This window comes from Sylvia atricapilla, chromosome 3 (assembly GCF_009819655.1).
Source record: "Sylvia atricapilla isolate bSylAtr1 chromosome 3, bSylAtr1.pri, whole genome shotgun sequence".
Classification (NCBI taxonomy): Eukaryota; Metazoa; Chordata; class Aves; order Passeriformes; family Sylviidae; genus Sylvia; species Sylvia atricapilla.
The window spans coordinates 66,004,022-66,025,769 of record NC_089142.1 but is presented as its reverse complement, the minus strand read 5'-3'; the positions used below and the strand labels follow the sequence as shown (position 1 = coordinate 66,025,769).

Here is a 21,748-nt window from a genome sequence, read left to right as displayed (position 1 = left end):
TTCCCACCCCTCCTTATCTGATGGAAGCCTATTCAAGAATAGTCTTCACAAGCTTTTCCCAAAGCTGTTATATGGTCTGATAACGGCTTCACGGACAAACATACAATCAGCCACTTAAAAGCAACTTTTCCAGGGGAATACTCTGCACTCCTGATGGCAATATTCCCGGGGTTAATTAGAATATACCAAATTTTCATTGTACTTCCATCATCACAGCTGCCCTGCAAGGTGCTCTAAAGCAGCACAGACCTTTAGAACTCTTGCCTCATAGAGCGACAGCTTTAGTCTTGGCAAGAAATGAGCAGGGAGGAGAAGGGAGGAGGGAAGGGGAGAAAGGAGGATGGTCACTCCTGGCAGAAACAACAGTAAGAGTTTGTAACCTTGCAGAATTCACCCTGGAATCTTGCCTTTGCTGCCTTCCACACAAAACCACCTAGCCACTCCCCACACTGCATGCAGAATTAGATAGAAAAATGACCAAACCTCTAAAAAATAAAAATTCCTGAGGTCCAGCATGACTTCAGAATAAAAGAATGGTGCCTCAAAACCAGATTTTGCAACCTATTTCTAGCAACATGGCTGATCTGGACAGTTTCAAGCTCTCTTGGAAACAGCTGCCACATAAACATCTTCAGCATGTGACTGCCTTCACCAGTGAATATATACTCCCACAATCTTTTATACCTTTGTGCATTATCCAGGAGCTCTGAGAGATGGTTAATGATTTCTTGCCTTCAAATCCACAGGAACAATAAACACAGACATTGGGCAGTGTGGTTTGGGCTTAGGTTTGTACACATAATGCTTTGAATCTGGTTTGGTTAGGTTTGCTGGTCTCAGGACACCTGGAGTCAGAGCAAACTGTGCTTGTCAGCACACACATGCTGTGATGCAATTAACAGTTACCACCTTTTTCCTCTGAGGTTAAGAAGAAGAAGCTGCAAATTAAATGTTGCTCCACTGCTGCTGTTTCTAAAACCACAGGAAGACTTGCACATACAGCTGACTGAACCAATTTTCATAGCAGCTCATGGAAAAGGGGAAAGGCTGATGGCTGTTTGTCCTGATAAAGGCTCAGGAAACAAAAAAGTTAAGCAAAGGCAACAGGCCCTACATTGCTGCACTTTTTGCCACTTGGATCCAAGGGAAATACATAATGGCAATGCTATGAACCTTCATACACTGAAACCTCTGCAGGGGCTTCGTTTTCAGCCTGTATTTCAAATCAAGATGGGAGAGCTGTAGGATTTGACTTTGGAGCGACAACCACGTGAAGGACAGGATGTGGCACATAATAGGACTGGAGATGAAAAGTTACTGTGACTTAATGTCTTCCTTCTTAAATAATTGGCTTATGAGTAGAATGAACTAATGTAAAGAAAACTAAACCCACTTTCCTTGGCCAAAAAATTGTACCTTCAGTAAGCAGTTCAAACAACTCCCTAACTGACAATTCTTGAAAGCATAAGACAATAAGTTTGTGACCTTCATGTTTCCAGCAAATTTGGCCAAAATTGGCCAGTCAATGAAAAACGGATCACAAATCTGCAGGCCTTATTCTCCACAGAAAACTCAAGAAATATTCTTCCCAGTGCAGCTATTTGGGTAAGCTCCAAAACTGAGTAAGAGCATTTGTGAGTTCACAACACTTTGGTTGAATACTGCAGACAGACAGACACCCAGCCATAGGATGACTCAGGAGTTTTGTGAACTAGATGGACCTGGCAGCTCTAAATTCCCATCAGATGTTGTGTGTCTGCTCAAAGATTAGGCACCAGGGCAAATTTAAGGGAGAAACACAAAACTCTTAAGGTTAAAAAACTGGGGTAGGGATTCATATAGGATTTGTGGTACTGTGAGCAAAAATCATTATCTTACTGGCACCTACAGACTAAGGCATTCATTCATCTTGATAAAGTTTATGAACAGAACTTAGGATAAATAGTTTATTTATTAAAGAGCCAGCTATTTATGTGATAATGACCCCTACTACTCCTATGTAGTTGATTATTCTCTAGAATACTCTGAGGCCCTGTGTGAATCAGTAGTGAGTACTCATGTTGGGTGAGGTGCTTGTCATCTCATAATGTCAGCTACTCTCAACCCTGCCAGCAATCACCAGGTAAAAAAAAGAAAAAAACAAAACAAAACAAAAAAACAAAACCAAAAACACCAGGAAAAAGAGTTTAGAGAATGAGAAAGTCAGCACTCCATTAGCTCTCAAGAATCTTTTTCATCAGGAAAAGAAAAACTACCCTTGATATCATTGGAGAGGTTAGAAGTTAATGAATGTTCTGATAAGCCAAGCTGGAACAGCACAGCACCACTACTCTCAAAAGAGCAAGAAAAACTTTATCAGTTTTCAGGAAGCCTGTTTTATGTTAGATTGCTTTAAAACAAAATTATATCCAAGAAGTGAACAGGAGACTTTAGGAGTTAATGCCAAAACAGAATATAAGACAACTTCCTGGTGCATGCTTGCTCTGCAAAAATGCTGTGGTTTCCTCTGTCCAGATATAGCACAGCTGCTTCAGCTGCACCTAAACCACCCACCATCACCACCAGAAACAAAGGCACACAGGAAAAGGCAGATCTGAAATGTCCTGACATTTTGAGTGTGCTGTTGGAGTTGCAAGAGAGGATCACTGGGCACATACCACTGTTTTTGGAGGAGCTCTCTGAAGTGCATTCCTCACCCAGCATCTTGGCTGTGTGGAGCTGGGCTGCAAAGATCAATGCTGAAATATTCCATGACAAAGAAAATCTCAAATGATAATATGCTGGCAATTAAATTTCTGTTGATGAAGTTCCTATTGGATCACACATACACTGCATACTGGTCTTCAGAGAAGAATAGGTATGAAATTATTTAAGTCAAATTTGTCAATTTATTTTATTTCTGAATTTAACAACATCATATATTTCAGTACGTTGAACAAAAATATAAGTGCATACTAGGAAAACTCTTCAGTTAAGAATTTATTTTAGTTACTTCTTACTGTCCTCACACTCTCTGGTCACTATACAGTGGAACAGAGCAGTCACCATGCCAGCAAACTTTGCTAGAATGAGAAATTCCATCAGTGTGGAACTAGGAAAATTTAGGTTCCCACAGACTGGTGTCAGGTAACCTCTGACTGCTCTGGCCATAATAATTTTTGCCTTCTGTATCTTTACACTATTTCGATCATGGACCATAAATATTTCCTATGGTCATATATATTTTCCCACTGCTCTCCTGCTTGGAGAAATTGTTTGCATTTGCCCATAAGACATTCCTCTCTGCTGATTTGGCATTGGATATCATTAGCTCTCAAAACTACCCAAGCACCTAAGAGGAGACAGCACCCTCCCAATCCCCACTAAACCCAAAATAAAAGTTGCACAATAGCTACTGCAAGTTCATCTTATCATGGAATCACCACATCCTGCAAAGCATCTCTTAACTGAGTCTGATATCACCTTTCACTGTTACTAACAAAGAAAATTATGCCAATTAGTCAAACGCATGTTATCAAAGCAAATGGTTAAGTGGTTGAATAAAGAATTGAAATTGAGAACATTTTAAATGTAGATACCTATCTTACCTTGGTTTTGAGCCCTAAATATTTTCCCCTCTTCTTCCTCATTTCTCTTAAAATATATTTCCATTGCATTCACTAGAAACAACTGTTTCTGTGAAACATAAATTATGAAACTTTGGGTTAGATTTATTGCTTTTAATTCACTCTAAGTTCTACACAGAAAAAAAAAAAAAGATTAATTATTATCATAGACAAAATTTTTTCTCTAGATTCCCTCTCCTTTTCACCAACATGAGGAACTGTACTCACAAATATTGTGCACATCCTCAGCCCAATGTGAAGTGCTTCCAGTTCTCAGCTCCACTTCTACCCCTGCTGCAGAGCTCTGCCTGCTGCATCCAGCATCCCTGTAATCCCTCCATGCTCTTCCTGTTTCCCACTGCATCCCACCGGAAATACTAGTGTTTGGCCTCTCAATTGCACAAAGAGCAGAAAATCACTGCACAAAAAGCAGCAAATGACTGAAGCACCTGGGAGCTGTGTATGCAATGACTGCCCACTCCCCCAGTGTGGGCTCCAGCAGGGTGTCTGATTTTGGCAAAAACTGCAGGGACTTAGTATCTTAGAGATAATATCCCTCACTTCCATTGCCAAATTTGACTGAGGTGCTGCTGCTGATAGAAAAGGAGAAGGGCAAGTGGAAGTAAGGAGGGAAGAACGGAGAAGTTTGGGCCAAGACTGACAGGCAGAGCTGTCACATCATCTTTGTTTTGACAGAACAACAGACTACCACTGCCAGCCAACTCTGAAAACATTATGTCCTCAGATGCTGTGCTGTGTTTGGTTTGTCTTCTCCTCTCCAAGTCTTACTGAAAATGAATACCTGGAGGAGAGACAGATCCCTCAGCCACACTGCAGAATGAGAAGAGAAGCCTCTCTAAAACAGAATGTATGTATGCTCCTCCATCCACCCAACATCCATCCTGGCAGTGTATGAACAAGATGCAAAAAACAAGTGGGTCTTAAAATATCATTCAAACATACAAATTATCACAGCCTGATTCCCTTCACCACACAACTGTTCTATAATTTGGAAACAAGCTATTTAGTGGCATGACAAATACAAGACGTCAAATTCTGATTGCACAGACATTCATTGTTCTGTTGCCATTAATAATCCTAATCTATGCCAGTGAAAATTATGTGCTTGTATTAACAACACATGAACCAGACAGCTGTGAGGATTACTTCCAGCAAGGCACCTGCTCCCCAGCCCTAGCAAGACTTATGGGAAAGACGTGCTCCCAGAACTATCCTTCAGGTGTGTGTGGAAGAGGAGGAGCTGTGAGGCAGTCTGAGGTAGAGAGTGCATTTGGAAACATGAACTACCCCAATATCCCACCACATTACTCTGGGCTTTCTTTCCTTTATGGGGAGGAGTAGGCGAAGATGAAGAGAGTCAGTGAAGCTCTTCACAGGCACATGGGAATGAAGGCTCTCACTGCCCTGTTACTGCTCTAAGGGCATGGCAACACAATCATTTTGTGGCTTTCCTCTTCTGTTATGGCTGTTTCTCTGTGCTTGTCCTCAGAACTTCTTCCTGTCACCCCTGGTCTGGTTCTCACTGAAATGAATCATGCACTGTGTACACTGCACATCCTTAGGCAAAATATCTCATGGAAATGCAACCACAGTTTAGTCACAGTTTGAATTAGATCCACTCAGGCACACATTATGGGGGAAGGGGATGTTGATTTGTTTGTTGCGCATATACTGGCTGTTAATTTTTATTGCTTGTACACTTTCTCTCTATAAAATCTGTGTGAAAGCTGGACTACCACGGTAAAGGAAAGTTACCATATGGGGAAAATATGGTTGATTAAAGTGGCTGTTTCCATGTTTGCTCAGTGTTGTGACACATCTTCACATTGGGTAAGGTGATTGGCAGAGAAACAACAGCAGTGAGCACTGATGACTGTATGCGTCATGTATAAATGCCTGGAGCTGAGTAGGGCTTGGTTTTGCAAACTTCCCAGAGCTTCCAAGCATGATTTATTGAAGATTATTCTGAAATAATGAAGAAATTTAAAAAAATAAAATCAAATAAGTGTCACAATTCTTGTTTTAGACTACTGAATGCAAAATGAAGAAAAAGGAGGGACACTGTCTCATGCAGGGAATTGAGGCCATTTTAACACTACAAATACTCTACAGAAGGTACAACCCCATCTTTCCTGTGTGTATTAGAGCTCCCTTCTTTCCATTCCATGAAGGAAGGACGGTCTTCTTCTTAAACCTGAGTTTCCTGATCACAGACATTGAATATGATCTGAAACTCATGTCATCTCCTCTTCCTTCAGCACCTCATTTATAAAATGCGGCTAACACTTCTCCCTTAGTCTTCAACCTTGTATATTTTCAATACAGTTTATTCTATGTGTATGTGAAGATATATACTGAGAAATATATAGACTCTGATTTTCTGGGCCTCTAGCTGGTATTATAAAATGAGCATAAATAGCTTTCAATAAGGAGCAAATATGGTGGACAACTTACCCACTGGCCAAAAAATGGACACCAGTTAGACCTGTAAGCACTGACTCTCATGATGTGCTACAAGTAGCAGAGATGTAATGCACAGGTTTCAGGAAGGTTTGCACCTTGGAATATCTAAGCATTTGAAGTTTCCTTAGAGAGGGACAAGACTATTAGCTGTCCCTAGCCACTGGGATGGAAAGCCCAAACACAACCCTGCCTAACCTGTTCCCTGTGTGCAGAAGCCCCTGTGCTGGTTACTGTTGGACTTCTTCATTCTGTGACACAGAAAATGGGACGTGGTCCCATCATCATTGCATTCCTTTTGGTAGGCTTTGCTTCAATCCTTATGGATGCAATACCAGCTGCTTCTTGTCTCATCTCACACCCATCCTGAAAAAATGTGGGTCTTTTTCAGACTTTCAGCCTGTAGCCAGTCATTTTCTTCCTTCGTCAATAGTCTCTCATCAATCAACTCTAGTCTCATTCCCTTCATTCACAGAAGCTAACCTAGACCTATTTTTTTATTCATCTCAAAATAAACCCTGATGTCAAGGCAGAAGACTCTGAGGTCCACATTGTATTTCCTGCTGGCCTAAGACAAATCTCATTCTCATGTGTTCCCTTCACCAAGTCTCACTTACTTTCTCCATTCAGCTTTCTCCTGCTAAAGGCCAGGTTCCATGGAATGCCCTAACTTGTCCAAAGACTAAGCTCTCCTGAGGTGAAGGCAGAGGTCCTAGAGGAGTTCTCCCTCCTGGCTGGCACATCACTGCGTGGGGCAGAGCACATGAGGAGCAGAGCAGGGACAGAACAGGGGAACTAAGGAAGTATTTAGACAAGAGTCCATTCTGAGCCAAATGGACCCCAGCTTTGTATTGAGGAGGGGTAAGGTCACCATTAAGCCTCAATTGACTCTTGGTATTTGGACCAGCCTGCCCTGAAATCCTCCCCTGCAGCACCAGAGCCTGCTCCATCTGAGAGCTGCTGGTTACAGTTTCTCTAGAAGCACCTGCATGTGCTGAATTAATGGAAGGGAATTAAATTGTTATATGGTGAATTAAGTCTCTGGATAGCCCTGTGGGGTCTGACTGAAAACAAAGGGCCTTACTCCCTGCTCCTGCATTTGCATCCAATTACTGCAACTGCAGTGAGCAAAATCCTTGGGGAAAAAAGTTACCTCCAATGAAAGAAGTATTGGTAATTCTTGCAGGGAATACCTGCAGAGAGGGAAGATACTCTCAAATTGCATCAAAAGCTGTGTTGCACATGTATGCTGCACTGTGCTGCAAAAAGCTCTTCCTTTGGGCAGAATGAAGAAAAAACGTAAATCTAGATGGGGATGAAATTAGGATGCATTTCAGAAGACTTCCCACAATGCAGTAATAAAATGAAGCTCGACTGAAAGATTATTGTGGGACTGGCTTTTGATTTTCCAAACAACAATTGAAGTGAAATAAGGACAAACAACACAGAGTTTATGTGTCAAGCATATTAGTGCTAAGCTGATGTGATTATTTGTAAACCTCATTGTATAATTTGAGAGACTTTTGCTGTTCAAGGAGGATGGTTATCCTGGTGACAGTCTCCTGCTCCCAGACCCCAGGGGCAGCAGAAACAAGGGACAGCTGGAGTCCAAAAGCAGGAGCTGAGGCGGGCACTAGAGCAAAGAGTGTTTCTGATGGACATAACTCTCTTTCCATTTTTGTGGAACCAATGTTTTTGTTCCCTAAACTCTACCTTGGAATGAACACTGCTTGGTGAAAAGCTTTGCAGTGCACAATCAACTACAGAGGATGAACAAACAATGGCAAAATCATAGTGGTGAATTTTATTTTTAGCATTTTTACAAGTGGAATAATCAAACTTGCTCTGATCTGGTGATTTATGAGCTGAGAGTTGACAGCTTATGATCCTCACTCAGGGGCCATGAAGTGCTTTCTGCCAAAACTATCAGCCCTTCACATATTTTTTTAACTCGTGTCATCGAGGCTTTTCCTCTTGGGTTTGTTAGCAATCAATGCCTACCTAGCCTAAGCATGTTTCAAAAGGAAAGACACAATATGGAATAACTTCCGTGGAAAAATATGAAATTAAATACAATTTAACTTGGGTGCCAAGCAAAAAAATAGTTTTAAGGGAGGCTTTGCCATCACAGCAATTGAATGCTCAAATGTAACCACTGGCCAAGAATTCAATCACCAAGGTATCTCCTTTTTGGGCTTACCTTTTGAGTCCAGATATGCCGACACCTTCCTCTTGACAGCTCTCCCTCAATCACTCTGAAAATCTTAGCTAAAGCTTTTGATTCCAGCATCACTCTAATGGTGTTTCTCCTGGAGGCCAGTCACAAGAAGAAAAAGGAAAATAAAAGGTCTGAGAAAGCAATTTTTTTGATTGTTAAATAATAATTTACTGCTGAACTTTTCAGAACATTTGGAGATATCGAAAATGTCTGTCAAAATAATTCACATGCACAAAAAAAAAAAGCGCAACTCATGGGCATAAATGATTACAGTATTTGGTTCTAGATGTGCTAGTCATCATTCAATAGTCATTAAAAAAAAAGCTCATTTTGCACTGTGATACTTATTTCTTCTCTGGTGCTCATGAATGGCAGCTTTCTAAGCTGAGAAGTCTGGTCTGTGGCTCTGTGGTTGGCCCAAGCTGTGCTCTGGATACAGAACAGTCCTGCAAGTGTCATTTTGTGGCTTTTGGGAGAACCAAACAGCTACATGGTACACAAAACCAGACAGTCCAGGGACTGTAACTCCAGATGCCATGAAGCATTTGGAGAAAGGAAGAATTTTCTTCCAGGAAAGGGAATGAAATCTTGCGATTTCAATGAGGATTAATTGGGCAAGCTTCGGTCCATTTCCCTGCACTTCTCATCCCATTCACTTTAACTGTTTTCACTTGGCTTCAGAATTTTCCCTTTTTTGTCTTTAACATTTAATTTCTTTTGTTTCTCTTCTCACTCTTTATTTACATTTCTTCCCTGATTTCGTGATTTGGAGTAATTTTGGAAGTTTTGGTCCTCTTCACTGCCCCTCGTTTCATCTCAGTCCATTTGGTTGTAGTCACTCCATTTCCAAATTTTCTGGTTTTTTTTTCAATTGCAGTGGTTTTGATCATATATCCTTTCCAGACTGATTGTTTGGCTTTATTCTCTAATTTCAAGATTTCATTCCCTTTTCTGAAAGGAAGAATTTCCAAATGCTGCATGGCACTTGGAGTCACTCTGAATTTACTGCACACACAAAGAGCAGAACTGATGGGGATGAGCTATTTCACCTTTTTCCCCAAGTTCAGAGCACAAGCTGTTCTGTTGCCAGGTCCTTTTAGGTTACACAGATGAAGATTCTGCAAAACATTCTTGACCTTGCAGTATTTTCAAAATGTTTACTGAATTTCAATGGAAAGAGATACATTTTGTAGGGAAATAACCAGAAGAATAACACTGCTCTACTGTTAGCAGTGGTTAAAATGCCAAGGTGTATTTAATACATTCAAATTAAATCTGAGTTTTACAGCACCACAGGAAATGATTAAACCTATGCCTTCTTTTGACACAGCACTCTGCTCTGCCTGCTGTCGAGGGAGATACCGGGAACCGGACTGCAGCTGGCTGCTGTGCAGTGAACGGTGCTGCTTGGAGGGCCAGGACCCCCCTGGGTTTCATGACTGTGGCATGGCATCTTCTTATTAGCACTGTTTTCATGGGGAAAGAATGCTCCAAATCTCAGGCAGAAGCTGTGTGGGCAAAAACCTTTCCGCTTTTCTCTGAAGACGGAAATCTTGCAGAGAACCCATGTAGAAGCGGCAGCATCCGTGAGCCCTCCCCTGCCTCTTGCCACAACTCATCTGCGGACAAGGGCACAACCCAGCCTCCCAGCCCACCCATTTAGCTTTTCTGCAACTCAGCCGAATGCCAAGTGCCCTGTAGCAACGCCCTCATTTCAGCCTTGAAGCAAGTCCAGCTGAAATCCCAGGGAGACCTGCTGCTATCCCGTGGCTCCCCAGCTAGGACTGAAACGGCCTCATCTCCTAAAAATACACTCCCTTCTAGCCTGAGAATAGCCTGTTTGAGGGTTGTTTTTTTCTGATCTCATTTATTTCCCATCGCTGTGCCTGTGATTACTCTCCCTCAAGCCCTCTCTCTCCCTCCTACCAGCATGCCTTGTCTAATTCCTCCCGCGACATTATCAGCTGGGATGATGAGCAGCTGAGCTCGGCATTAGCGCTGACGCAGGCGGGCTGACAAATGAGAGCGGGAGCGTGAGCGCCGCCGGGTGCGCTTTCCCGGGAAGCGGGAGGTGGAAGCTGAGGGGCCGGCAAAGCGCGAGAGCTGGCGGCTCTCGAGCCCCTTCCTTCGGTGGCTCTGGGCGCACAGCGGCTCCGGGGAAAGACCCATATGCTTCGCTGTCCTCGGCTTGCCAAGAGCCTCTGACTACCTGGCTGATCCGGCCCTGCCCAGTGCCGTGTCACACGGGCAGCTGGCGGCTTTGCAAAGGGATTCAGCGCTTCCTATCAGGCTTTTTGTCGATTAGTTGTTTTCTCGTGCGTTCACCGTTAAGATCATGAAACCTGCGTGACTGCCCAAGGCCTGCTCTAGCAGGAAATGGTGGGAGATGAAGCACCACTTGAAAAATAAGGTTAGTCCCTCTAGACGAGGGACTAGATCTTCAGATTTTCACTGTCCACTGCTCCAAGGCTGGGTAGCTCCACATCTTCCATCTACCAGCCCCTATTCAACTGGGAAGCACTTGGGATTTTTCCTAAGTCTCAGTCCTTGCGGTCAGCTGTAAATATGGTGAGTTCCGCTTTGTTCCAAAAAAAAGATGGGCTTCCAGTTCTACACTTGAAAGTGTGTACTGAGCAAGGACTGGCAGTAATTTTACATGATAAGCTCTAGCTGACTAAATTCAGACTGTTTTCCCTCAGAATACCTGCACAACACCTTGAGCTGGATTTGTTCCATTACAGTTACTGTGATGAACTGCCAGGAAGTCACATCAGGAAAATTATACATAACCAGCCAGTATTTCTCCACTCCACCTGGTTAGCAGCTCAGCCATCTGTCCATGCATGCTCCTCTGCTAGTGATGCTTCTGGTGAGAAGCTGTTTCTCCTTTCTTATTTGACCAACTACAAGAGAACCGTTGTGTTTATGGTCTGCTTCGCTACTAAATCTGGATTTATGTGTGAAAGAAAGCAAAGGAGTTTGGGAAAAAATTATCCTGAAACACAAATGCTTAACAGACCCATCACACAATATAGATAAATAGAGCTTTAAACAGTCCTCTGTCCTGTAAAAATCTCACTTAATTCCTAGGGAGCTGGTGGTCACTGTTCCCAAGGAGACAGATCCTTGCTGTACCCATCAACAGGGACAGAAGAACCTCAGCTGGAGAGCCATTAGTGTCTGCTGCCTGGGTAACTATGGGCTCGTATTATTTTCCATTAGCCTGCATAAAAGAAATCCCCCAAGGATGAAAGCTAAAAGAAGGGTTATTCCATACATTCTGCATTAGGCTGTTAAAGTGTGGCAGAAAAAAAACGTGTCACCCAGTGCTCTGTATGGAAACCAGAGGGCAGGTGGTGGCCCTTAGCGTGTGATCGAGTGGGTTTGTTTCACCACTAGATGACACTCGTATCTCTTGAAAAGGCTCCTGCCACCCTCAGTGTGGCTGCAGGTCACAGAAATTTTGAAAGCAGATTAACTTTGCTCCAGGTGGGAGCTCCCTGAGCCTCTCTCAGACACAGTCACTGCCTGGTTAATTGCAAGTGGCTGCACATTAAGAACCTCCACCTGATTATTTTGCAAAAGTAAGGTAGATTTTTGAAGTTTTGGGTTCCCTCCCAACAGAAGCAAGCTAACCAGAGCTCAGTGAGAGGTCTTCTGTTGACTTGTGGAGCATGGCTGAAGGCATTGAGCTTGTCATAAGTATGGTGGGCTCAGGGTCCAGGTACTGTAAGACCCCAAATTCACTGTGAAGCCATGGCCAGGCTGTGCCTCACTCCTAACACCAGTTTAAAAAAGTCATGGGGCTTATGTGGTGTTATGGCCAATACCCCAATTTTACTCTTTTCAAAACCAGGACAGCTCCTTGTGCCTCAGCCCTCTTAGGGGGCAGAATCATTCCTGCATACAAATGCTCAAATACCATAGGGTAACATGCCGTAGCAACCACGATGATAGAGATCTTTCTGAGTGATACTCTTCATTCTGCTTCAGCAATTGATTACAAGTATTTGACAATGCAAATTTTGAAAAGGCAAGACAGTAAAGGAAAAAAAAAAAAAAAAAAAAAAGAAAAAAGAAAAAAAAAAAAGCCTGAGATTAAAAGAGCCAGTAATAAAAAGTCCAAGATTAAAATGCTAGTAAGGCTTTAGGTTACTCAGCCATCATGTAGCAGAGCACTATACAGGACACAGGGAAGTGTAGAATATAGTGTTTAAGGAGAGCTGTAATCGTATTTCTGAAAACTCTCCATGAAGAAATGGCCGTATACTTCCGATACATGCTTTTTAATTCCCAGACAAATACCAAAGGGTGAAGCTCCTATTCCTCCCAGAAATAAGAGAATAGAACATTCAAACACGGCCTGAGATGGCAGCCCTACACCACAGAATTGGATTTCCACAGATCTGCTTGCAAGATAGGAGATTCATGGTTTTTATGGCTTAGAAAGTGATTATCAAGATAATGAGGGCAATTTGTCTGCAAGGTAGCCTTTACAGAAACTTCCTAATATGAAGATCTTCTCATATTGTGCATCTTAACATGAACTTATAGTCTTATGAATTTTGCTGTTGCATGTTTTCCCCAGTTTATGGTTTTTGTTTCTTCTTTTTCTACAAAATGGAAAATTGCTTCCCAAGTACCTTTCCTCAGTTGTATTGCTGGCCAGGTAATTAACAACTTCACTCACAATCAATACATAGAGTTTTCCTGAGTGTGTAATAAGGTAGGAGATGAAGATAGATTTTTCCTGTGTAAGCTTTCCACAGTAAACCTGAGTATTTACTCCTCTTGCATAAATCTACTTACCTCCTTTTAATCATGATGATGAAATCAATTAAATACATTTTACTTGTCTGCACAAAAACGAATGAGAATAAGATTTACAGGCAAGCACAGGATATTCTTGTTACTGGATTATTGGATGGAGACTTCAGCTAGCCTCTAAGTTAAGCCTCTAAGTAAAAGTTAAGACTTTTATAGTGCTGGACAGGTCTGAAGACACATCGGACTGCCAGTGCCTTAAACCTGACTTTGCTCCTCTGTTAGAACAAAGCAAAAAGCTGTGTGCCTGATCAGAGCTATGACCATACATCGAAGAACACAGTCCATTTTGGGGAAGCAATTTACAGGAACAGCTTGTTTATTTCGGACAAACAGTGCTGCCTGTGAAAGCCCCATCTCAAGCACAGCTCCTGCTGGCTTCAGTGGGAATCTGGTATGAGTCAAGAGTAGAGGCTCAGTCGTGCTCTGTGGAGAAGTATAATCATAATTACAGCGTGGATTATAATTGGAGACTTGCAAAGTCAATCAGCCTGCTTCTGGTAATATCAATGGCTGCCTGGTGGCTAAATTGCCTGGACTAATTCTTTTTTAACACCTCAGCCATAAGACTCATCATTAGACAAATGCCATATCCTAATATATACTGCAGCTTAAACACAATGATAGCTTCAATCTGTTTTTTACTTTCTGTGATATTCTTTTTGCCCACATACAGGGAAAAAAAAGTCTATTGTAGGCAGGAGACTGCACAGACTGTTCCCCATCAGAAGGTTCTTGCAGTCTTCTTGTCCTTGGGAAGTGATGAGCTTCTGCTGACCTCTGGTGCATGATGATATTTGAAAAATAAGCAATAAACAAACCAAATGCTTGCTGCAGCTGTCGATGCTGCAGCTCAAAAATTTCCTGAAAGAAATTATCTAACTAATATGTATCAGATTCATAAATGGGAGAAAAAGGCCAATCAGCTATTCAAAAATCTAAGGAGCTCCTGTTATGATCTTACTTACTTACACAGTTACCTACTCAGTCCATGCAAGAATACTTGGAGGGGAAAAAAACTCGACCCTTGCTTATCCCAATCCCCATTTTCCTCTTGTACAACACACAGAGTGTGGATTTGGTTCCAGCTGAAGAACCTGTCCAGGGTCAAGCAGATGCACATCCAGTGGTGATGGCACTTGTGCCGTGTCAGGCCCCTTAGTGGAGCAGGCAGGGTCAGTACCGCTGAAGAGCTGAAGTCGTCTGGAATATTTTTATGCTTGTTCATTCCCTGGATCTGTTTCAAAAGGCAAGCGTTGTACTTGGTGACAGCAGCCCGTGTTTTCAGAGCTAGGCTCCACCAGAAGTTAATTCAAACTGGCCTGATTTTCAGTGCTCCAAATTGAATCAAGTTCCTCAGCTCCTCACTCAAGTAATTTTTAGTTAGAGACCTACCTTTTGGTAAATGCTTTGGAACATTATGACCTGCCTTTAAATGTAATATGTTACAAAATTAGAGGGACAATTTATGGGGCAGTAGATACTTCCCTTTGCAAGTTTCTAACTTCCCAATGCATTATATCCTTACAATAAGTCAATAAAACAAGTCACAGCTGCAGCGCAGTGAATGTCAAGAGGCGCAATGGACAGCGGGTATTTTTGATGATTTACTCTATCAGCCTCCTGAACAAGCACTTTTACTCTGTGAAAGTTCACTGCGCTCCACTGTACGAGGTGAGCGCCTCTCGGCGCTTTGGCTGCACCTCCCGTACCGCAGTGAGATCGATACCGGAGTCAGCTGGGGGAGGAAGGTCAGCCGAGTTAGGCCGGCAGCTGGCCCGCAGGCAAAGCCTGGAAACAAAAGCGGGAAACGCTTCAGGGGCTCTAAGGCCCGAGGCAGCTCAGGCCGGGCGCAGCCAGCGCCGGCACGGCCGGGGGCTGGCAGCAGCGGGGTTCAGCCGCGGGTCAGCGGAGCTGCGCTGCAGCCCTCGTGTTGAAACGGGCAGAAGGGCTGAAAGGCACACAAAATCCCTCCAGTGCACACAGATTCCTTCTCTTTCAAGTGGAACAGGGGCAGACGGGGCACAGCTCTGCAGGGCCCATATGAAAGCACGGGGCTTTGGTACTCCGCAGACCCGGTGCCTCCCAGTTATTATTTTTTACTTTATTTATAGCGCTACTCCAAACTGAGTACACATTTTGCTACGGGGGAAATAAAAGACCAAAAAAACCCTAGCTATCCTTGCCTTCAGCCTCTGGGAAATTAGCCGGGGTCAGCGAGGATTCAGCGCCTCTCTCCCGTCGCCGCGAACTGCTGAGGGGCAGAGCTCGGAGCAGGAGCTCCGCGCTGGCGGCGGGGCGTGCGGCAGCGCGGGCACGGGCCCGCCGGGGCAGGGGCGGCCCACAAGGGCAAGGAGCGGCCCATAAGGACAAGGAGTGGCCCGTGAGGGCAGGGGCGGCCCACAAGGGCAAGGAGCGGCCCATAAGGACAAGGAGCGGCCCATAACGCCAAGCAGCAGCCCGTGAGGGCAGGGGCGGCGCACAAGGGCAAGGAGCGGCCCATAAGGACAAGCAGCAGCCCGTGAGGGCAGGGGCGGCGCACAAGGGCAAGGAGCGGCCCATAAGGACAAGCAGCAGCCCGTGAGGGCAGGGGCGGCCCACAGGGGCAAGGAGCGGCCCACAAGGGCAAGGAGCGGCCCATAAGGACAAGGAGCGGCCCGTGAGGGCAGGGGCCGCCCAGCGGCGCCGCGATCCCGGCGGGAGCAGGCACGGACGCAGCGCCCCCTGGCGGACCCGGCAGGGAGGGAATGGCGGCGCCGGGACACCGCGTGGAAAATCTCAAGTCCTTGCGTGAAATATTCCGTGTGTATTACCTGTTCACATCGCGGTTTAAAAAGTCCTCCAGGCAACAACCATAATTGTGAATTTTTAAAAGTGGCTGAGTGACTGATTAAGGCGTCTCCACTCTACGATCTGCACTATTTTTGATTAAAAAAAAAGACTGTAGCACAACGTTTCTGTAGGTTTCTGCAGGTTTCTGCTTAAATTAATTTCCGTATTATTCCCCATACAGCCACACGGCTACCAAAGTGACAGTATGAAAGCAGCAATGAATACAGTGGAACTTGTTAAAAAAGATGGAACAGGAAGACTGCATCATGGTGAGTCTGAAAGCAAAGTACTGAAGTGGACTGCCAAGAGGGATATCTCACAGTGTTCTGCCCTGTGCATCTCGCTGGCCTCCCACAAAAGTCTAGCTGAATGTCACTGAGCAGAGACTGCATCTGAAAAAATGTCTCACACTTGATTTGCAATTGTTCTGCACTGCACACCAGCACTATTGTACCAGTGCTGGCTGTGTGTTGAATTATAGCAATGGTATAGTCTGCACACATGTGCTGACAGGTAGATAGGTGGGGGACAGTAATAGACCTCCAGCTCATGCTAAGTTTAGTGAGAAGAGTGAAAAGAGAAGGATACTTTATCTGGACTTGTCTCCGGTTCCAGTTTGTAAGTGGTACCACAGGGATCTACATTCTTCTCATCTTAGCCATGTTTCCAGGTTTTTTGTTGTTGTTTTGTGGTAAACAAATGAGAGTCTTTAGGAGAAAGCAGATATGGACATAGGCAGACAAACACACTAAACAGAACTTAAATATCTCAGCCTGTGCATATGGTATTTCAGAGCATCAATTATCAAAACAGTTTCCATCTGCTAGATCACAGCTGCAACGTGCTAAGCAAGTTATATATATGGGGGACAAAAAGAAACTGCTTGAAAAACCTAAGTTACCAATGGAGTCTTTTAAAAATTATAACACTGAATAGTTCAGGTGAAAGCTATTAAGCAAGTCTGAGAAATGTGCTTTTAGGAAACTCACATTCTGCACTGGAACAATAGAAATGCATTCCCTTGCTTTTCCTAATGCATTTGGTGAAATGCTGTAGAAGTTATTCTACCAAGAGTAAGGACAAGGTAAGAGGAAGTTTCTCATTCCTGCATTAACTGAACTTCACATTCTCTCATGCCACATTTTTGTGGTGTAAGAGAGAAGAGTACAAACATAGCTTTAGGCACTTGTGGCTAATTTTTAGTCCCTTATCTTTCTCCAGTTCCCAAGAGTAAAATTTTTATGGGGTATGTAAAGTCCTGTGATATAGAGGCTTTCATTCCTTTGTCTATTCTGTTGAATTAGGGGTGGAGTAGTTTTAGTCTTTGCTGGATTTTTGGATCTGTGATTCTAACCTCTGCCAACAATAGCCTCCAGAGCCAAGTGAAGGTTTCTCTGTAGTGGGAAAAAAAAAAAAAAAAACAATAATAATTATGGCCTTAAAGATGAAGAAGTGGAGTAGAGAAGAGGAAGGACAGGGTTTTTTTCACTGCACCTTTCTGTCCTTTTAGGCACTTTCTGCTTTCTGTATGTCTGATGTAGTTCTGGTTGCTCCCAGCTGTGACACTGCTGAGTGCTTGGACTGCCTCTATACCTGCCTGTAGCTGACATCTACTACTTTTTGCCATGAATAGAATGTCCAGACATTGGATGGAAATCAAATCTAGCACACTGTGGGCTGCAAAACAGTAATCTCCTCTTAGCAAGACAATTTGCTTTTATGAGTTATAGGCAAGTCAAACTTTACAGAACTCCATGAACATGCAGCTGCTGTATCCCTCCTTGTATGTTACAGCTTTACAATGAGCTGGATTATACACCAAGCCAGGATCTCTCTTGCCCTGTGCTTGGTCTTGTGAGCATGGGTCTGGTGAGAATGGGTTCCCCATGGTGTCTGGGAAAGATATCTGGGATGTCATGTCTGTGGGCCCACACCCATGGAGTCCAGCTTTCTTAGGCTGAGAATAGACAAGCCTGGATATTATTTTCCATGGATTGTGCTGTGCCCACAGGGCTGCCATGTGCAAGGCAAACACCTCGCAGGTACCCATGTACCCGTGGAAGAGTGAGCATTTTGGTGCTTGCCCTTTAGGGGAAAGCCATGTGCTGGGCAGGGAACCTCAGGTTTCAGAGGAGTGTGCACCCAGATCTGGCCCTTGGGCCTGTACACTATCTCATTCTCAGAATAGCCTGCCAGTCCCTGAATCACTGACCCTAACCACATTCTTGATGCCACAGAGATCAAAGTTCCTGAGTCCTATCTAACAAGGTCCCCCCCACCCCCCACACCAAATATTTTTTCTTACTATAGCTAGTGACATCTTCACTGCACCTTCCTTTCATGCTGTTGCCTCACTTCATACAATGCAAATTGTTTCTTTTCCTGGCTTTCTACTCCTCTACTATCTTTGTCCTTTTCTGAGATGGAGGACAACAGCATCTTGTTTTTCTGCAAAGAAGAATATTTGAATCATTGAGATATGACCTGGACTCTAAATCTTTTAGGATTGATTCAAGAAATGAATGAGAGGAAAAAAGGGCTCTGAGAGTGAGATTTCTTCAATTCTGCAAACTGCCATGTGATTATGCAAAGCTGTTCTCTTATGTTTTCTGCCAGACAAAATATGTAGACACTTTTCTTGCCTTTTGGAGGGGATATGCTGTGCGTGTGCATAAATTCTGTCTTCCTCAAATTAAAATGAGACCTTACAGAGTGGGTAAATTGCACCTTGCAGGGGTGAGCAAACTGGCAGACCAGAACCAAGCCTGCTTTCACAGCACATTGCTTGTCTCAGTAGCGAGGCAACATGGAACAGGCTTGGTCTGCTTTTTGATCTGTAACTCACTGTGTAAATGCCAGCCAAATTAAAGCAAAGCAGATGGGACAAGTAATATGAAGATTAATGAAGCTATTTGCATTAAAAAGTAACTGTAGATACATATTTTAATGGAAAAGATCCCTTCTAATTCAGAATAGCTGGTCAAAAGAAAAGGATCAAGCAGTGAAAACTGCTAAAGCTTCACAGAACATACCTACAAAGAATTATTACAAGTGAATAAATCTTTATGGACTTAATCCCTATTAAATTGAATGATGAGGTCAAAGACTTATTTTCTTTCTCAGCTACGTGCATCACACTGTGAATCTACCATTTTTCCTAAAATGTAGAAGCAAAGAAATCAAACACTGATAAATTCTTTAGGGACTATTTACAATCCAATCTAACATGTTTTCCATCTCCTGTGACTTTTGCAGTTTCCATCCAAACTTTTAAAAATTTCTATGAATAATGGCATTTTTCCTTTGTATTTTCCTTTGTATAACTGGCTACGCTTTAACTGAAAGAGAAATGAGTGTCAGGAAAGAGTACAATAAACAACTTCTTTTAGTTTTACCACACAAAAAATGCAGCTCAACCTTAACAATATGCTGAAGGATGCCCTCTGCTCTAATGAAATTCTAAATCAATATTCAAAATTCCAGCCAATCACCAAGTATAATTGTAAAACATTTCCAGTATTGCTCTAAAGTCTGAGCTCACTAGGCTTTCCAACAGCATAGCTAGTTCACAGGAGGAAAACCAGGCATGTCTCTCACATACCACTGTGCTGCTTCTTGAAACTGGTTTTTCTTGATGTTTAGATACTAACAGCCCCTTCCAACAGTGTTTCAAGTGCAGAGAGTGGAATCAGCTGTGTGTTTGATTCATGAGTTGGAGGTACTTAAAGATGTGGGGGAATTAAAAAAAAAAAAAAAGAAAAGAAAAGAAAAGAAAAAAAAAAAAAGAAAATCTTACCATTATATTGGAGACCATCTGTAAGAAGCACACAATCTTCTGCCAGATCAAGACACAGATCAAGATTTTTGAACTGCTGAGTTACCAAATTCTCTTTATCTATGTAAAGAAATGGCTGGCAGACTCTTCTTCAGGAGTCAGACTTGAAAGTTCAGGGGAGAAGTATGACAGTTAAACTGCAACTTTTTGAGATCAACATAGATATATGTGCTGCTTTTCATACACAGAGTCCTTCTATGAACAAAAAATGAGAGGCTGTGTGACAAATTGTGCCAACATTTGCAGAGATGATTTTCTGTATGAAATGTTAGAAGGTCCCTGCTCCCACTTCCTCAAACCTCTTCTGTGGTGTGATGCTATCAGATACCTGGTATAATATGCTTTGATGCAGCCATTCTGCTATTGCACCTCCAAAATGAGCGTCATCTTGAAAGATCAGGCAATCGTGTCTTGATCCAGAAAAGCTTGCCCTATCTGTTCTGTTCTCTAAAGGGCTTGACTCCATGTGTGAATCCTTTGCTGAAGTTCTTCACTGAGTAAGAACACACGTAATTTCAAGCATCTCCTTATGCCCCTAGTGAATCTGGCCCTGTATGGCTGAGTTAAGTATAAGCAGGACTCATGACTATTCAAATTCCAGAAATTATATTACATTAAATGTTATAAAGTTATGGTGTTTAAAAGTTGTGTTCATCCTACAGGGCAAAAGAATAAACATGTTTTACTCACGTGAACACATAATTTGACTATTGGGCAGCCTGGTCTACAAACTGGAGCCAAAAATCCCATCAATTAAAACACAAAATACTGTTCTTAGTTTCCTTATAGTAAAGTGCTAAACACAATGGCTTTTTAACTTACTATAAATGACTGTTTTGAAATAGTTTTTTTTTAAGTTTTTGTACATCTTTCCCCACTAACCTAGCCTGTAATACAGTGGACCATGTAAAAAGCTGTTTTGTTAGTGTAAAACTGATGCATATGAAATATCATCAGTCATCTGCTTCTGGTCCAACGTATGTAAATTCTGACACAATCCAAACAAGGCATTTTCTCTTCCTGGCTCCACTGAAGTAAGTGAATATTTTGTTCTACTGGAATATGCACAGGGATTTAATAAAACTGTTACTGTGCCTCTCTTAAAACATTACACACTCCAAAGTACATGCAATTAAACAGTGTGACAGTAATTCACACCCTCATCATATCTGTGTTGTTGAAATGATTAAAGAGCCAATAGAGACATTCACAAACCACAGAGCAGGATTTGATGATGCCTCATTACCCTTCAAAATGAGAAAATTATGAAACTTAGAATTATGTTTAACATCAGAGAAAGATTTGATAATGTAGATTTGAGTACACTGTACCTGAGTTTAAGTCAGTTGACAGCTGATTACACATGGGGACGGGTTGTGATCATGAAGGTTATTAGCTGAATATTTGACATTTCGATGTTGACAATGCTAGCTTTTGGAGCCGGATTGATTTTTACAACAGAATGCCGTTAGAGTGCTTGCAGTGACATGAAGAACAGAACTTCAACTTGATCTTCCTTTACAGAAGCTTATTAGAGATTCACATAAGAAGACAACCAACACGTGCTATTGCCATGGAAACAAGATGAAGCAAGGAATATTATGAAGCAGTATATCCCATATTCCAAAATAGAGAGGACAAAGAGCAATTATAGCAAAGAAGCTGACAGGCTTTTATTTGCACCCTGTATGGGTCAAAGCAAAACTTAACTCTTACTCTTTGAAATAAAAATCACCAGTGCAGTTTTAGGCCTGTGGTTTCAATTCTTCCTTTTCAAAGACAAAAATTCAAGATAGTTAGTTTAGTTTGTGATGTATGGGAGGAAGGAGGGCGAATGGAAGCACTAGCATCACAGCAGGTGTGTAGGTGTGATGAAGTACAAAGCACACACATCACAGAACCAATAGAAGAGTGAGTCAAGTTCAAGCCAAATAGTGAGGTACAGATAAAATA

The 21,748-nt window shown here is 42.7% G+C and overlaps 1 long non-coding RNA gene across 1 annotated transcript; it reads left to right on the top strand.

The window, feature by feature from the left end:
• The first annotated feature begins 2,562 nt into the window (after positions 1-2,562).
• Positions 2,563-21,482, top strand: LOC136358451 (uncharacterized). Its single transcript, XR_010743102.1, has 3 exons — positions 2,563-2,857; positions 16,142-16,229; positions 21,270-21,482. It is a non-coding gene; the product is annotated as an uncharacterized lncRNA (long non-coding RNA).
• Positions 21,483-21,748: the final 266 nt, after the last annotated feature.